At 41.1% G+C, this 16,073-nt stretch overlaps 1 protein-coding gene across 2 annotated transcripts in view; it reads left to right on the top strand.

The window, feature by feature from the left end:
• Window positions 1-16,073, top strand: part of LOC129860167 (gastrula zinc finger protein xLCGF3.1-like) — a 76,098-nt gene that overhangs the window by 33,955 nt on the left and 26,070 nt on the right. The window contains exon 1 of one of the 2 annotated variants that reach the window (XM_055930533.1): window positions 13,706-13,767. The exons of the other annotated variant lie outside the window; for it this stretch is intronic. The gene's annotated coding sequence lies outside the window, so the exon portion shown is untranslated. Of the gene's footprint in view, window positions 1-13,705; window positions 13,768-16,073 lie in introns of those variants that run through there. 2 annotated transcript variants of the gene reach the window in all.

Raw genomic sequence — 16,073 nt, 5'->3', positions numbered from 1 at the left:
GCCAAAGGGTTTTATAACTTAACCAAGATAGACTACAGCCTTCCAACGGGACCAAATCAATCATAGTGTGCAGAATAAGCAAGGAGCTGGGTAGATCCAAGCACGAGCTAGCAAGATCCTATTGGCGCATTCTAGCACTCATCTGCATATTTCCGTTAGGTAACGCCTCCTCTTTGAAATGCACTTGTGCAATAACTCAATTCACCTTTGCACGCCTTCTAAATAACGCGATTGTTAAAAACTTTTGCAAAGGGTGAAGTCTACTCTGTTCATAGCATTTTAGTTTTGGGAACAAATAGCTGTATTGACATCAGATGTTTCTTCGATGAGAAAATGCAAAATGTCGGCCAAAATTCATCTCTTTCCATCTTCTCCCACTGCCAGTCAGAGTGGAAACGCCAAGCGGATGCTTCACATTTATACATCCGGTGAAATAACTGTCTCATTGTTCTATCTGTGATGTCGCTGTTGAACTGTGGTAGTGGAAGAACAGGAAGTAAAGCCGCAGAACTGTGCTGTCGAAACGATAGCTTTTATTTTACTACAGGTATGTAATAGCACGTTTAAACCTAATTTCGAAAGAATATGTCATAACATATCAGGTAACAAATCTTCTACTATCATGTTAGGTATAACGTTTGGTAAAGGTTTTATGTGCTATTTTTCTTCCTGTTAAACCGAATGAGTGAAGAACGCGATAAGTTATTTTACAAGTCACATAGCTAGAGACGTTGGTTTGTCTAAGTGAATGTACATAATTTCATCAAGGTCATTTCATAAAGGATCCATTTATTTGACATTTCTAAGTTAGTGACGCGAGCTGGTAAAATGGCGGCGCCAACAACTGCGTCACCAGACTTCAGTACAGGCAGTGCGGATGCATCAGAGAGTAGATGAGCAGAGTTGAGCGGTTGGAAATCCCGCTCACTGCTCCGGCGTTCCACGTCCTTTCCAAATGCTCCGCTAAAACCTGCACTTAGTTTACAGGAAAGAAAATTGCGCTCCATTCATTAAAATCATCTATTTTTGTGACTACATGGACCTACCATTTGGTTTTGAAGTATTGAAACCAAGTCATATGATTTGAATTAAACGTTTTTAATAAACATGAAAAGGTGAATGTAAGAAGCGCTCATCATTTCAAATAGGCTACATGTTATATTAAACAGCATATAACACTATAAATAGGCCAGGTGCCAGACAGGGAGCCTAAGAAGGAAATTAATAATTTAGGCTATATTATTTCAATTATTTATTTCAAGGCTATCGCCAACAAAGAAATACATTGTGAAGCGAGTGCGACTAGGGTTGCCAACTTTCTCACTACCAAATAAGGGACTAAATATGGCGTGCACGGTGACACGGCGGTGTGGGTATGGTGTTATGGGAATGCATATACAGTGTATTCAATTGGAAAGGCAAAAGGCATTATGAGTTATGTGTGCTGGGCAATTAGCTTTCAGAATGAGATTGTTGTCACTGCTCAATAACTGGTAAACGGAGTGGTGTTTTCCAAAGTTGACATTGGCATTATCTGCTGCATAGGCTGTGATGTGTCTAATATCCTGTTCATGCTTTTTCCAGACAGACACAGAGAAATATCTCACTGGAAACATGTTTCTATTTCCCTTGTTTGAGGCGTCACTGAGAAATACACGGGCTCACCTTCCGTAGGAGGCGGATCATTTCCCGCAGTAGACGTCACGAAGAATGCGCCGATATTGCTAGCACCTTTAGCTAGCGTGGCCTTCTTGTGCATTTCTGTTGATGCATGCTGAGTTAGGTCACTCTCCCCTCCATTGGCCAATTGAGAATACCTGACGGCATAAAGTACAGAAAGCTTTCGTCGAGTCACCACTGACGGGCTTAACCCACGTCTTTGTTGCTTCACATTGTTTGTTGTAGCTGCACAGTCTTTTTTTTCAGGTTTATCCATATTTCCTTGATATGCAAAACCGACCGAACAACAACAGAAATTACTTTGCAGGAATTGGCGCGTTTACGCTATACTGTGATTGGATGAATATACGGGACAAGGGGGTATGGGACAACCCAATTTAGCCCAATATAAGGGACATCCCGGCTAATACGGGACAGTTGGCATCCCTAAGTGCGACACTAGACTGGTACGGAGTCAGGAACATTAAGCGCTCAGCATTTTAACAGCATTTAGTTGTATTAAATCAGTCTATAATAATATAGAATATACAGTGCATTCAGACCCCTTGACTTTTCCCACATTTTATTACATTAGTCTTATTCTGAAATTGATTAAATAGTTTTTTTTACCTCAATCTACACACAATACCCCATAATGACAAAGCAATAACTGGTTTTTAGACATTTTTGTAAATTTATAAAAAAGTATATGTATTGCATTTCCATAAGTATTCAGACCCTTTATTCAGTACTTTGTTGAAGCACCTTTGGCAGCGATTACAGCCTTGAGGCTTCTGGGTATGACGCTACAAGCTTGGCACACCTGTATTTGGGGAGTTTCTCCCATTCTCTGCAGATCTTCTCAATCTCTGTCAGGTTGGATGGTTAACTTCGCTGCACAGCTATTTTCAGGTCTCTCCCAAGATGTTTGATCGAGTTCAAGTCCGGGCTCTAGCTTGGCCACTCAAGGACATTCAGAGACTTGTCCCGAAGCCACTCTTGTGTTGTCTTGGCTGTGTGCTTAGGGTCATTGTCCTTTTGGAAGGTAAACCTTCACCCCAGTCTGAGGTACTGAGTATTCTGGAGCAGGTTTTCATCAAGGATCTCTCTGTACTTAGCTCTGTTCATCGTTCCCTCGATCCTGACTAGTCTCACAATCCCTGCCTCTGAAAAACATCCCCACAGCATGATGCTTCCACCAGACGTGACGCTTGGCATTCAGGCCAAAGAGTTCAATCTTGGTTTAATCAGACCATAAAATCTTGTTCCTCATGGTATGAGAGTCCTTTAGGTGCCTTTTGGCAAACTCCAAGCGGGCTGTCATATGGCTTTTACTGAGGAGTGGCTTCCATCTGGCTACTCTACCATAAAGGCCTGATTGGTGGAGCGCTACAGAGCTGGTTGTCCTTCTGGAAGGTTCTCCCATCTCCACAGAGGAACTCTGGAGCTCTGTCAGAGTGACCATCGGGTTCTTGGTCACCTCCCTGACTAAGGCCCTTGGCCGGGCGGCCAGCTCTAGGAATAGTCTTGCCTGTTCCAAACTTCTTCCATTTAAGAATGATGGAGGCAACTATTCTTGGGGACCTTCAATGCTTCAGAAATGTTGTTGGTACCCTTCCCCAGATTTGTGCCTTGACACAATCCTGTCTCGGAGCTATACGGACAATTCCTTCGACCTCATGGCTTGGTTTTTGCTCTGACATGCACTGTCAACTGTGGGACCTTATATAGACAGGTGTGTGCCTTTCTAAATCATGTTCAATCAATTGATTTTTACCACAGGTGGACTCCAATCAAGTTGTAGAAACATCTCAAGGATGATACATGGAAACAGGATGCACCTGAGCTCAATGTGGAGTCTCATAGCAAAGGGTCTGAATACTTATGTAAATTAGGTATTTCTATATATTTTTTTGAATATATTTGCTAAAATGTCTAAAAACCTGTTTTTGCTTTGTCATTATGGGTTATTGTGATGTCATTATGGGTTATTGTGATGTCATTATGGGTTATTGTGATGTCATTATGGGTTATTGTGATGTCATTATGGGTTATTGTGTGTCGATTGATGAGGGGGAAAAATTATTTAATCCATTTTAGAATAAGGCTGTAACGTAACAACATTTTGAAAAAAGGAAGGGATCTGAATACTTTCCGAATGGACTGTAGACTGTGACTTGCTTAGGCTCCGTGACTTTGAATGTATATTTAGAAACACCATTTTGGCCAGAGTCTGTGGCTTCTGGGTCACGTGATGGTGCCTGGAGAGCAGGCCAGCAGCGGAGAATATCCTCTCTGTGCTTGCAGAGCCGCTGGGGATGGCAAACACCTTTTTGGCCACTCTTGCCAGGCTGGGCAAGAGTTGTTGTTTGTCTTCCTATAGGTAGGCCTTAAAGTTTTTAGGCAAAATAACCCAGACAAAATATAAAGCTCCTTGAAAGTGGGAATATGCCAGGCCTATTGGGCCTACATCAATTATGGCCTATTGTATAGATAATAGAACCAAAATGAAGGAAACTTTTAAGATATCTGATTTTTAGTTTATAAATACTTTGCTACAATGACACACTTCATTAGCTACCCACCTTGTTCCTGTCTTTTAGCATGTAGTAAGTACACCATCAATGGTTCTTTAGTTGTGGACATTACATCACAATAAATTTTTCTTGGTCCTCATCTTTGTAAGTCACCTTGATTTTGCACCTGTGTTTTTTTTAAATCAGTTTCTTTATGAAAATATTTAGCAAACTCAATGACTGTAGCTAAAGCAAGGGGTTATAGCAGCACACAAGTAGACTACCAATACATTCTGGGCCCTGAGCTCATGAAGTGTGCGCTAGTGAAGTGAAATTGGAGCGGGCGAGAAGGCTGACACTCCAGCCGGTGGGAATCTTGCTCCGTGCTCCAGTCAAAGTGAGCTTGTTCTGATCAGAGAGAGAGACAATTTCACGGTCGCTCTACTGTTTTGAAGCTGAATGTAATGATAATCAGTTTTCTACATGTGTACTAATGTTCAGACACTTTAATTTTTTTCTGTCTTGATCTATAATTGTTAATATGGTGTGAATGGGAAATATAATTGTGTGTGACTGAAATAATAGTTAAAACAAGGTTATTCTGGAAAATAGCACATAGTGCTGCTTAAAACGTACTAAATGGTTTTTGAGTCATTTGTTTGAAGTCAGGATATCTACTATATGTTAAGTGTACTTACGTTGTGTAATTTTAAAGTGTGTACTTTGTGTCTAATGTGAATTAATGAATGTTTTGTTCTCAATGCTTAGGTACCTGATCTATTGAAGTGAGAATTGAACAAGAAGAAATAATCATATATTTTTAGAGAATAAAGAAAGTTCCAGAACTGTCAAGACAATAACTTTTGTGTCTGTTTCTCATTGTTACTACAGGACGACTAGAATTTAAGTCTGAGGCTGGTAACATCAACAGTGAGGACAAACCCAGCCTGCCTCTCTCCTTCCACACTGAATCCAAACCTACAGTCACTGGGTCCTGATTGTGACAGTGGAGCCCAGTTTGCACTGCAGGATCCAGAGATGGCGTCAGTGAAGCTGGAAGACTGCAGTCAAACAATGGAGCTGAATGTCAACATTAAAGATGAAGAAGAGGATGAGGAGAAGATTGGGAAATCTGTTTATGATGGTAAGAGCAGGTTCTATCTAATTATAAGTTATCTTCATTAGTTAGACCTCAGTAAGTTATGACCCAGTCTACTGCTAGGTTGAATTCTGTAATTCTGACATCACACATCCCTGAGAAACTCCAGACAGCACAACAAAGCTTGTTATTCATTCCAACTTCCCACTGTGTATGAAAAGTTGCAGTAGAACTGTTTCATGATGAACTGTTTCAATGAGAAGGTAGATGTTATTTCATGCTACTGAGACTTGCATGGTTTGACACCAGTATTGCCAGCATTTGTTTTATTCACTGGGTTATCTGGAGTGATCAGAGAGTAGACTAAAGAAGTGAAGTAGACATACTGCCTGTGTTCTAACCCTTGTGATAGTGAGTGGAGGATGATATGAAATGAGTCTGTAGTTTCTAACCCTTGTGATAGTGAGTGGAGGATGATATGAAATGAGTCTGTGTAGTTACTAACCCTTGTGATAGTGAGTGGAGGATGATATGACATGAGTCTGTGTAGTTACTAACCCTTGTGACAGTGAGTGGAGGATGATATGAAATGAGTCTGTGTAGTTACTAACCCTTGTGATAGTGAGTGCAGGATGATATGAAATGAGTCTGTGTAGTTACTAACCCTTGTGATAGTGAGTGGAGGATGATATGAAATGAGTCTGTGTAGTTACTAACCCTTGTGATAGTGAGTGCAGGATGATATGAAATGAGTCTGTGTAGTTACTAACCCTTGTGATAGTGAGTGGAGGATAACACGCCCCTTTTTAGCTTTCAATTCTTACCCACTTTTTTTTTTGAGTAGTTTTATTCCCCTGTATTGTACAGCCTACTGATATGAATACATATGTCACCCGGTACAGCCAGAAGAGGACTGGCCACCCCTCTGAGCCTAGTTCCTCTCTGTTTCTTTCTAGGTTCCTGACTTCTTGGGAGTTTTTCCTGGCTACTGTGCTTCTACATTTGCATTGCTTGCTCTTTGGGGTTTTAGGCTGGGTTTCTGTTAAGCACTTTCTGACAACTGCTGATGTAAAAAGGGCTTCATAAAATACATTTGATTGACATGTATATCACACCAACTGACTGGTTCTTCTGATGTTCTTCACACAGGAGACCATGTTGAGACATTCTCTACATCCAGAGAGCAACATCAGGAAGATCACAGAGCTAAGAGGTCTCACCACTGCCCACATTGTGAGGAGATTTTCCCAATTATATCAAAGCTAAAAATACACCTAAAAATACACACTGGAGAGAATCCGTATTCCTGCTCTGACTGTGGGAAGACTTTCTCCCGATTGGATACCTTTAAAACACATGAACGTATACATACAGGAGAGAATCCATATTCCTGTACTGACTGTGGGAAGACTTTCTCCCGATTGGATACCTTTAAAACACATGAACGTATACATACAGGAGAGAATCCATATTCCTGTACTGACTGTGGGAAGAGCTTCACAACATCAGGAACTCTGACAATTCATCAGAGAGTGCACACTGGAGAGAAGCCTTACTCCTGCTCTGACTGTGGGAAGAGGTTCTCTCAACAGATCCATTTACAAAAACACCAACATACTCATACTGGAGAGAAGCCTTACTGCTGCTCTGACTGTGGGAAGAGTTTCTCTCAACAGAACCACTTCAAATGTCACCAGCGAATACATACAGGCGAGAAGCCTTACTCCTGCCCTGACTGTGGGAAGAGTTTCATCCGATTGGATATATTAAAATGCCACCAGCGAATACATACAGGAGAGAAGCCTTATTGCTGCTCTGAGTGTGGGAAGGGTTTCTCCCAACTGGGTAATTTAAAAACACACCAACTTATACATAAAGGAGAAAAGCCTTACTCCTGCTCTGACTGTGGGAAGTGCTTCACAACATCAACTGATGTAAAAGTTCATAAAAGAGCACACACAGGAGAGAAGCCTTACTACTGCTCTGACTGTGGGAAGAGTTTCTCCCGATTGTATACCTTAACAACACACAAACGTATACATAAAGGAGAGAAGCCTCATCAGTTCTCTCAGACCAGCGAAAATTAAAGTCATTACATCACTTAATTCTCAAGAAATCCTAGCACACTCTGTTGTAATCCTATTGTTTCTCACTGTGAGAATTGTACAGAGGAAAGGGAGCGTTATAGAATTTTAGCCTCTTTACTTTACTGATCAGTGTGCATCTTGTCAGTTTTGGTGTGTTTTGTTAGTTTCTACTGTAAAAATATTGAGATTACCTTGGATTTGCCCTTAGGATGGAATAACCTCTATGAGGCTGGTTGACTGGGTGGTACTGCTTCCCTCTGCAGTTTTCTGTGGAATTGAGTTAGTAGATACAACATGTATCAGATAGAGATGATGTGATGATCAGTTTTCACCATTCGTTTGGGGGGAATATTTGATTTATTAAACAAATATTGGTTTAATTATATACAGGTTATGAAACAACTACATTTGTTTATTTAGTTGCTTTTTAAAACTAGATTTGTTATTTTTGTCATTGATGATGAATATGTTTAGATAACTGCATTGAAGCAAACATAACTGATCTGCCGATTTAATAAAAATAATAATTCTACATGAATTTGTACTGGTCAAACTCTTTTCTTTTATAGTTAGTTCTTCATATTAGATCTGACAGTATGAATGGTTCTTATGGTTGTATTCAGTTCTTCATATTAGATCTGACAGTATGAATGGTTCTTATGGGCTGAGTGCCGGGAGTGTTTTGGTATGACTACAGTCAGGAGTTCTCTCTGACCCTGTGATGTCACCAGGACAGAACCACATGTCTCTATCACACTCCAGCCCAGAATGTGGCAGTGATGCACAGTTAATGTTGGTTTGCACACTACCAATAAACACCATAGAAGAAGAATCTATACTTAGTGACCACACCCCTTCCCCATGCTGCAAAATAATGAGTGTGCATTCAGTGACCACACACACAATTAAACATTTTGTAAGTACCTTTATTTTAACAACATCAGATTTTTTGTTAATTGTCTCTAGTGATGGGGAATCAAAGTTTCCTGAATCATTGAGGTGTTCCAGCCAATTGTGTTGAAAATAGGGTGAGGCAGAAAAGTAGGCAAATTTGAGAGGTGAAAATAGACCAAATTATTAGGGTGAGGCACATGGGCTACTAACATCTTACTACACAACATACACTTAGTATTACTTTCCTAGCTACAGTATACATATCTCCCTGGCATGTTACATAATTTATGCAGCAGCAGCATTTTTGGACTTACCTTGTTGTGCCGTGCTCACTTGAACAGGAAGGTTGCGCGGTGATCCTTCTTGTGGGCTCTAGAAAGAGGCCTGAGTTCCCAACTTGGAATTCTGAGTTGGATGACCTTTCAAAATATTTTTTTATGTATTTTCACAAGTCTGAGTTGTTTTGTCCGAGTTCCCAGTTGTCTTGAACTCACTGAAGTCTGAGATTTCCCAGTTCTGACTTTCCAGTTGTTTTGAACGCAACAGAAGTCATGCTGGATTGACATGATGGCCAATGTATTCAAACTTTTCTGGCCCCTGGTGTTACGTCCTTTTTTGTGATATCCAATTGGTAGTTACAATTTGTTTTCTCATTGCTGCAACTCCCCTACGGACTTGGCGAAGGTCGAGAGCCAAACCACACTGCTCGCTTAACTCAAGAGCCAAGCCGCACCAATGTGTCGGAGGAAACACTGTCGAACTGACGACCACAGTCAGCTTGCAGTTGTCCGGCCCGCCACAAGGAGTCGCTGGAGCACCATGAGACAAGGACATCCCGGCCGGCCAAACCCTCCCCTAACCTGGACGATGCTGGACCAATTGTGCGCCGCCTCATGGGTCATGTGATAGAGCCTGGGATCGAACCCGGTGCAGTGGCGCCTTGGCACTCGTTGAATTTGCAATTTCCATCTTGTTGTGTAATGTTTATGGCCAATGAGCACCGATACGTTTTATCTATAATTTCTCTTCTCTACAGATTCTGGTTCGATCCTGGGCTGGGTCACAACCGGCCGTGATCAGGGGTCCCATAGGGCAGCGCACGTGATTTGACGTCATTTTATCTGACCTTGAGCTTTCCTGGGTGGCCAATTCTAATGTGAGTCTATGGCAGCACCCAAGGGCCTATAATTTTCGAGCTCTACCTGTAGATTTTGCGTTGACGTTGTGTCCCCATGAGTGACAGAACATTGAGCCAATCACGGCGCAACTAGAGAACATTACCAACCCCTACACTCTGTATTTTTCGCTGGCTGCCCCACCACCACAGAAAGCACTGAGCTAGGCTGAAACACCTGCATTTTGGAGCTGCCTTACTCAAGAAAACAAAAAAGAGACCATGTTTGTATGCAGCTTTATTAACTCAAATATTTCTTTATTTGTACTATTTTTTACATTGTAGAATAATAGCGAAGACATCAAAACTATGAAATAACACATGTGGAATCATGTACTAACCTTCACTTTTGACCTTTTTGATTATCTTACAATTTAATGTAATAGTATTTATTCAACCTTTAAACAAATAAAACATCCTCGGACATATTTTGGGGTTGCTGTAAGGAAGTGTGCATGTTCAGGACAGCAGGTTTCAGGTCTGTGAGATCTTCATAATTGTTGTAATAATCTGTCAGAACCTTATTGAACAGCGTTTACCACTTGCACCATGTACTGTTAATGCAAACTCAACTGAAGCACAGTGAGAACACATTGTTGTTGGATAAATAAACTAAATATCTAGCATTGTTTTCCCATTTGAACTTTGTTGTGCTTTTATATGGTTGAAAGTGCAGTGATAATAGATTTAGGCAGTGGCGACGTGTCATTCATGGCAGGTGGAACAGAGCCTGATTTGAGCCCCACCTGTTTAGCTAAAAATAAAATGCTATTTTGGCATTAATACGTGTCACATATCAGTTTGCAAACAAAATTAAAGATATATACACTGCTCAAAAAAATAAAGGGAACACTTAAACAACACAATGTAACTCCAAGTCAATCACACTTCTGTGAAATCAAACTGTCCACTTAGGAAGCAACACCGATTGACAATAAATTTCACATGCTGTTGTGCAAATGGAATAGACAAAAGGTGGAAATTATAGGCAATTAGCAAGACACCCCCCAAAACAGGAATGATTCTGCAGGTGGTGACCACAGACCACTTCTCAGTTCCTATGCTTCCTGGCTGATGTTTTGGTCACTTTTGAATGCTGGCGGTGCTCTCACTCTAGTGGTAGCATGAGACGGAGTCTACAACCCACACAAGTGGCTCAGGTAGTGCAGTTCATCCAGGATGGCACATCAATGCGAACTGTGGCAAAAAGGTTTGCTGTGTCTGTCAGCGTAGTGTCCAGAGCATGCAGGCGCTACCAGGAGACAGGCCAGTACATCAGGAGACGTGGAGGAAGCCGTAGGAGGGCAACAACCCAGCAGCAGGACCGCTACCTCCGCCTTAGTGCAAGGAGGTGCACTGCCAGAGCCCTGCAAAATGATCTCCAGCAGGCCAAAAATGTGCATGTGTCTGCTCAAACGGTCAGAAACAGACTCCATGAGGGTGGTATGAGGGCCCGACGTCCACAGGTGGGGGTTGTGCTTACAGCCCAACACCGTGCAGGACGTTTAGCATTTGCCAGAGAACACCAAGATTGGCAAATTCTCCACTGGCGCCCTGTGCTCTTCACAGATTAAAGCAGGTTCACACTGAGCAAAATGAGCACATGTGACAGACGTGACAGAGTCTGGAGACGCCGTGGAGAACGTTCTGCTGACTTCAACATCCTCCAGCATGACCGGTTTGGCGATGAGTCAGTCATGGTGTGGGGTGGCATTTCTTTGTGGGGGCCGCACAGCCCTCCATGTGCTCGCCAGAGGTAGCCTGACTGCCATTAGGTACTGAGATGAGATCCTCAGACCCCTTGTGAGACCATATGCTGACACATGCACATTTGTGGCCTGCTGGAGGTCATTTTGCAGGGCTCTGGCAGTGCACCTCCTTGCACTAAGGCGGAGGTAGCGGTCCTGCTGCTGGGTTGTTGCCCTCCTACGGCCTCCTCCACGTCTCCTGATGTACTGGCCTGTCTCCTGGTAGCGCCTGCATGCTCTGGACACTACGCTGACAGACACAGCAAACCTTTTTGCCACAGTTCGCATTGATGTGCCATTCTGGATGAACTGCACTACCTGAGCCACTTGTGTGGGTTGTAGACTCCGTCTCATGCTACCACTAGAGTGAGAGCACCGCCAGCATTCAAAAGTGACCAAAACATCAGCCAGGAAGCATAGGAACTGAGAAGTGGTCTGTGGTCACCACCTGCAGAATCACTCCTGTTTTGGGGGGTGTCTTGCTAATTGCCTATAATTTCCACCTTTTGTCTATTCCATTTGCACAACAGCATGTGAAATTTATTGTCAATCGGTGTTGCTTCCTAAGTGGACAGTTTGATTTCACAGAAGTGTGATTGACTTGGAGTTACATTGTGTTGTTTAAGTGTTCCCTTTATTTTTTTGAGCAGTGTATATATACACACTACTGGTCAAATGTTTTATAACACTTACTCATTTAAGGGATTTTCTTCATTTTTACTATTTTCTACATTGTAGAATAATAGTGAAGACATCAAAACTATGAAATAACACATATGGAATCATGTAGTAACCAAAAAAGTGTTAAACAAATCAAAATATATTTTATATTTGAGATTCTTCAAATAGCCCCCCTTTGCCTTGATGACAGCTTTGCACACTCTTGGCATTCGCTCAACCAGCTTCATGAGGTAGTCACCTGGAATGCATTTCAATTAACAGGTGAGCCTTCTTAAAAGTTAATTTGTGGAATTTCTTTCCTTCTTAATGCGTTTGAGCCAATCAGTTGTGTTGTGACAAGATATTGATCCCTCAATCAATATACCTATACAGAAGATAGCCATATTTGGTAAAAGACCAAGTCCATAGTATGGCAAGAACAGCTCAAATAAGCAAAGAGAAATTACAGTCCATCATTACCTTAAGACATGAAGGTCAGTCAATACTGAAAATGTCAAGAACTTTGAAAGTTTCTTCAAGTGCAGTCACAGAAACCATCAAGCGCTTTGATGAAACTGGCTCTCATGAGGACCACCACAGGAAAGGAAGACCCAGAGTTACCTCTGCTGCAGAGGATGTTCATTAGAGTTACCAGCCTCAGAAATTGCAACCCAAATAAATGCTTTACAAAGTTCAAGTAACAGACACATCTCAACATCAACTGTTCAGAGGAGACTGCGTGAATCAGGCCTTCATGGTCAAATTGCTGCAAGGAAACCACTACCAAAGGACACCAGTAAGAAGAAGAAACTTGCTTGGGTCAAGAAACATGTCCAATGTTCATTAGACCGGTGGAAATTTGTCCTTTGGTCTGGAGTCCAAATTGGAGATTTTTGGTTCCAACCGCTGTGTCTTTGTGAGACACGGTGTGGGTGAACAGATGATCTCCGCATGTGTATTTCCCACCGTAAAGCATGGGGTTAGTGTGATGGTGTGGGGGTGCTTTGGTTCTGCTTCCCTCTGCAGTGTTCTGTGGGAATGAGCTAGTAGACACAACATGTATCAGATAGAGATGGTGTGATCAGTTTTCACCACTAGTTTGGGATAATTTTTTAATACTAAATGACTATTTCTTTAATGATAAATAGGCTATGAAACGACTTCGTATATTTATTAAATTGTCTTTTCAAAACTAGATTTGTTATGTTAGTCATTGATAATGAATGTGTTTAGGAAAACCATAATTAAGCTAACTAAATTGATTGAAAAATAAAGTTTTTATGTGAATTTATGCTGGTCAAACGCTTCTCTTTTGTATGATGCATTACAAAAACAATGTTTCATATGTAATTCCATATGTAATGGGTTTCAAGTGATATATTTCGTTTTTTTCTGAAGCTAAGGAGGACAGGAAGTTGAAATGAGCATGTCATGACACCTCTACACACTGGGACAAGCCAATTTGCTAGTCACCAATATTATCTAAATCAAATCAGTGATGACTGTTCAACAGTCTTATGGCCTGGAGATAGAAGCAGTTTCATTCTCTCTGTCCCAGCTTTTATGCACCTGTATTGTCTCCGCCTGATAGATGGTAGCAGGGTGAACAGGCCGTGTCTCGGGCGGCTGAGGTTCTTGGTGATCTTCTTAGCCTTCCACAGAGATCATCTACAATACATATGTAATGGGTGGAAAAACTTAGACACTAAAACAGACACTGCTTTAGTTTTTTAAACCAAAGTTACTTGTCTAGATAATCAATCTCACTTTTATATTCTACATGGTTTAGCAGTAGTTAGTCCATCAGTCCAATAATGTCGCTGTTGAACTGTGGTAGTGGGGAACAGGAAGTTCCGGGTAGCCTGCCCACCATTCTTCAGAATAAAGAAAACGCCAGAACTGTGTTGTGCGTTTCGCTTTATTACTACAGGTATGTAATGGCACATTTAAACTGTCTAATAGCGAAAGAACGTCATAACATGTTAAAATAACAAATCCGTCAAGGTATGATCACGTTTGGGAAAGGTTTTGTCTTATTTTTCTGTCAAGCCGAGTGAGTGAAGAAGGTGATAACAAATATTTTACAAGCACACGGCGCGGTGTCCACAACACGTACATATGTTAGGCTTTCCAGGTTCGTATGTAGCTCAGTGGGTTTCGCCTGGGGATGTTCAGAACAAAAACGTTATGGAAAGTTGCAGATAGTAATGCCCTGAATAGAACTGACATGATTCCTTAGAATCAGAGGCATGTTTGTTCTACAAAATACATTTATATCTGATCGTGGCCAACGTCTCCGTCCTCCTGCTGGACGCACCCCTTGTCCCTGGGTATGTGAAGTTAGCCACAATAACGAGTAGCCACAATAGTGGAATTTGCGGTTCGCTCTCATTGAAAATGATGCAAACTGATTCAAATTAATGGAATGGTGTCATATTTGGACTAGAAACGCTAAACATGGTTGGAATGTTACTTCATTTAAAATGAATTACAAGAATTAATCAATTTGAAAATAAACAACAAAACGGTTGAAATCCCACTGTGGATGTATTAAACCATTTTTCTATGTACTTATGAAACGGGTGTGATTGTTCACCCATGAAACAGGTGACACCCACAGAATACAATTACAAAGAGTTAACACACATATTAGCTTCTTAGCTCTTATTGCAGGACTTTGACTGAAAAATCACCTTCCCAGTCAGTCTATTACAGGGGTACTCCAGTACTATTTGAGAAGGTCCAGTCACACACATTTCCTAGGTGGCAAAGGTCCAGATGGATATTGTCATTTACTGGCATAGTAACAAACCCCCAACTTGCAACCCCAAAATCTTCACAACCCTCTTGTTGGCAGTATTAAATGTAATATCACACAATTCTATACATTTTGCGATGGGGCAAGATTTTTTTTCCAGTTTTAAAGCAAATTTCCTGCAATTTTACACATTTCCATGTCTTTTGTGTGTTTATATGATACCAGGGGTCGAAGCCCAAACAAAAAATTATTATTATATATTTTTTGGTCCCGTGGTCCCACTCTGGACCCGCTCTGGATTTGGCCCGCGGTCCGCCAGTTGAGTATGGAGGGTCTTTTGTTTGTGTTGGACATTCATATTGCACTCTACATTCTTACCTATGGATTATTCAGCCTACTCAGTGACACCCACAGAACACAACTATGTAGAGTTGACACAAATATTAGCATCTCAGCTCTATTGCAGGACTCTGAAACCACTGTTGTCTGGGAGTTGAACCCCGGCAGCTAAATTGTCATGATAATCAGTGGTTTCAAGTTTCTCTGTACATTTTTGACAAGATGATCATAGCAAAAAATAAATACTTCTGCATTTCCCGCTGTGTTAAACGTATTGATTCTAATTGCAAATAGGCTCAGGATAACTCCTGATAAAGTTGGGTAGCTGATGGGCCTATTCAGAGCATAAATAGACATAATAATTAGTCACAGGAACCAGGACTAATAAAGCCAATGCAACTGGCTGTTTTACAAACGGTAGGCCTACCACATGGATGATCATTCATAACATTCCATTGCAGGCCGATACTAGGATACACCCCAGTAGGCACGGACCAATGTCATTTTTTGAATTGGCCCAAACATTAGACCTGGCCAAATCTGAACCAATCACTCAGACATCATTAGGTTCCATTGACTCAGGTGCATTCGACAAAAGCAATGTGGCTAAAAATCTTCAACATGTGTAATGGAGACGGCAGGAGAAATGTTCAAAAGCTCCCAAAAAATGTTGCATTTGAGGATAGAAAGTGTTAAAAAATATATATATATATATATATATATATATATATAAATAATAATGATTGTGGGATCATTTTGACAGTACATCATTATGTCCAGCTGTTTTTATCAGCACAAGATAGTTAAATGGAAACAACCTAGTGGGCAATTGTCTGATCTATTTTCTATACAAACTTTTTCTAAATGTCAACAAAAAAGTCACTGGACAAGTTTTTGGAAACATAGCTAATATTTCACAAGATTGGAAAGCACTACAGCAGAGTACCTGAAAGACAAGTTTAGTACAGTAGAGTACAACAGTACAGAGTACAGAATAACGTACTGTATTGTACTCTACTCTAATGTACTCTGTTAGGTTTGGGCGATATGGACTAAAAGTCATACAGCTGTATCTTGAGTTTTATTTATTTATTTCAACTTTATTTAACCAGGTAGGCAAGTTGAGAACAAGTTCTCAT

The sequence above is a fragment of the Salvelinus fontinalis genome, chromosome 7 (genome assembly GCF_029448725.1).
Source record: "Salvelinus fontinalis isolate EN_2023a chromosome 7, ASM2944872v1, whole genome shotgun sequence".
In the NCBI taxonomy this organism is placed as follows: Eukaryota; Metazoa; Chordata; class Actinopteri; order Salmoniformes; family Salmonidae; genus Salvelinus; species Salvelinus fontinalis.
Note: the sequence above shows the minus strand (reverse complement) of the source record. Positions and strands in the feature narration are given on the sequence as shown.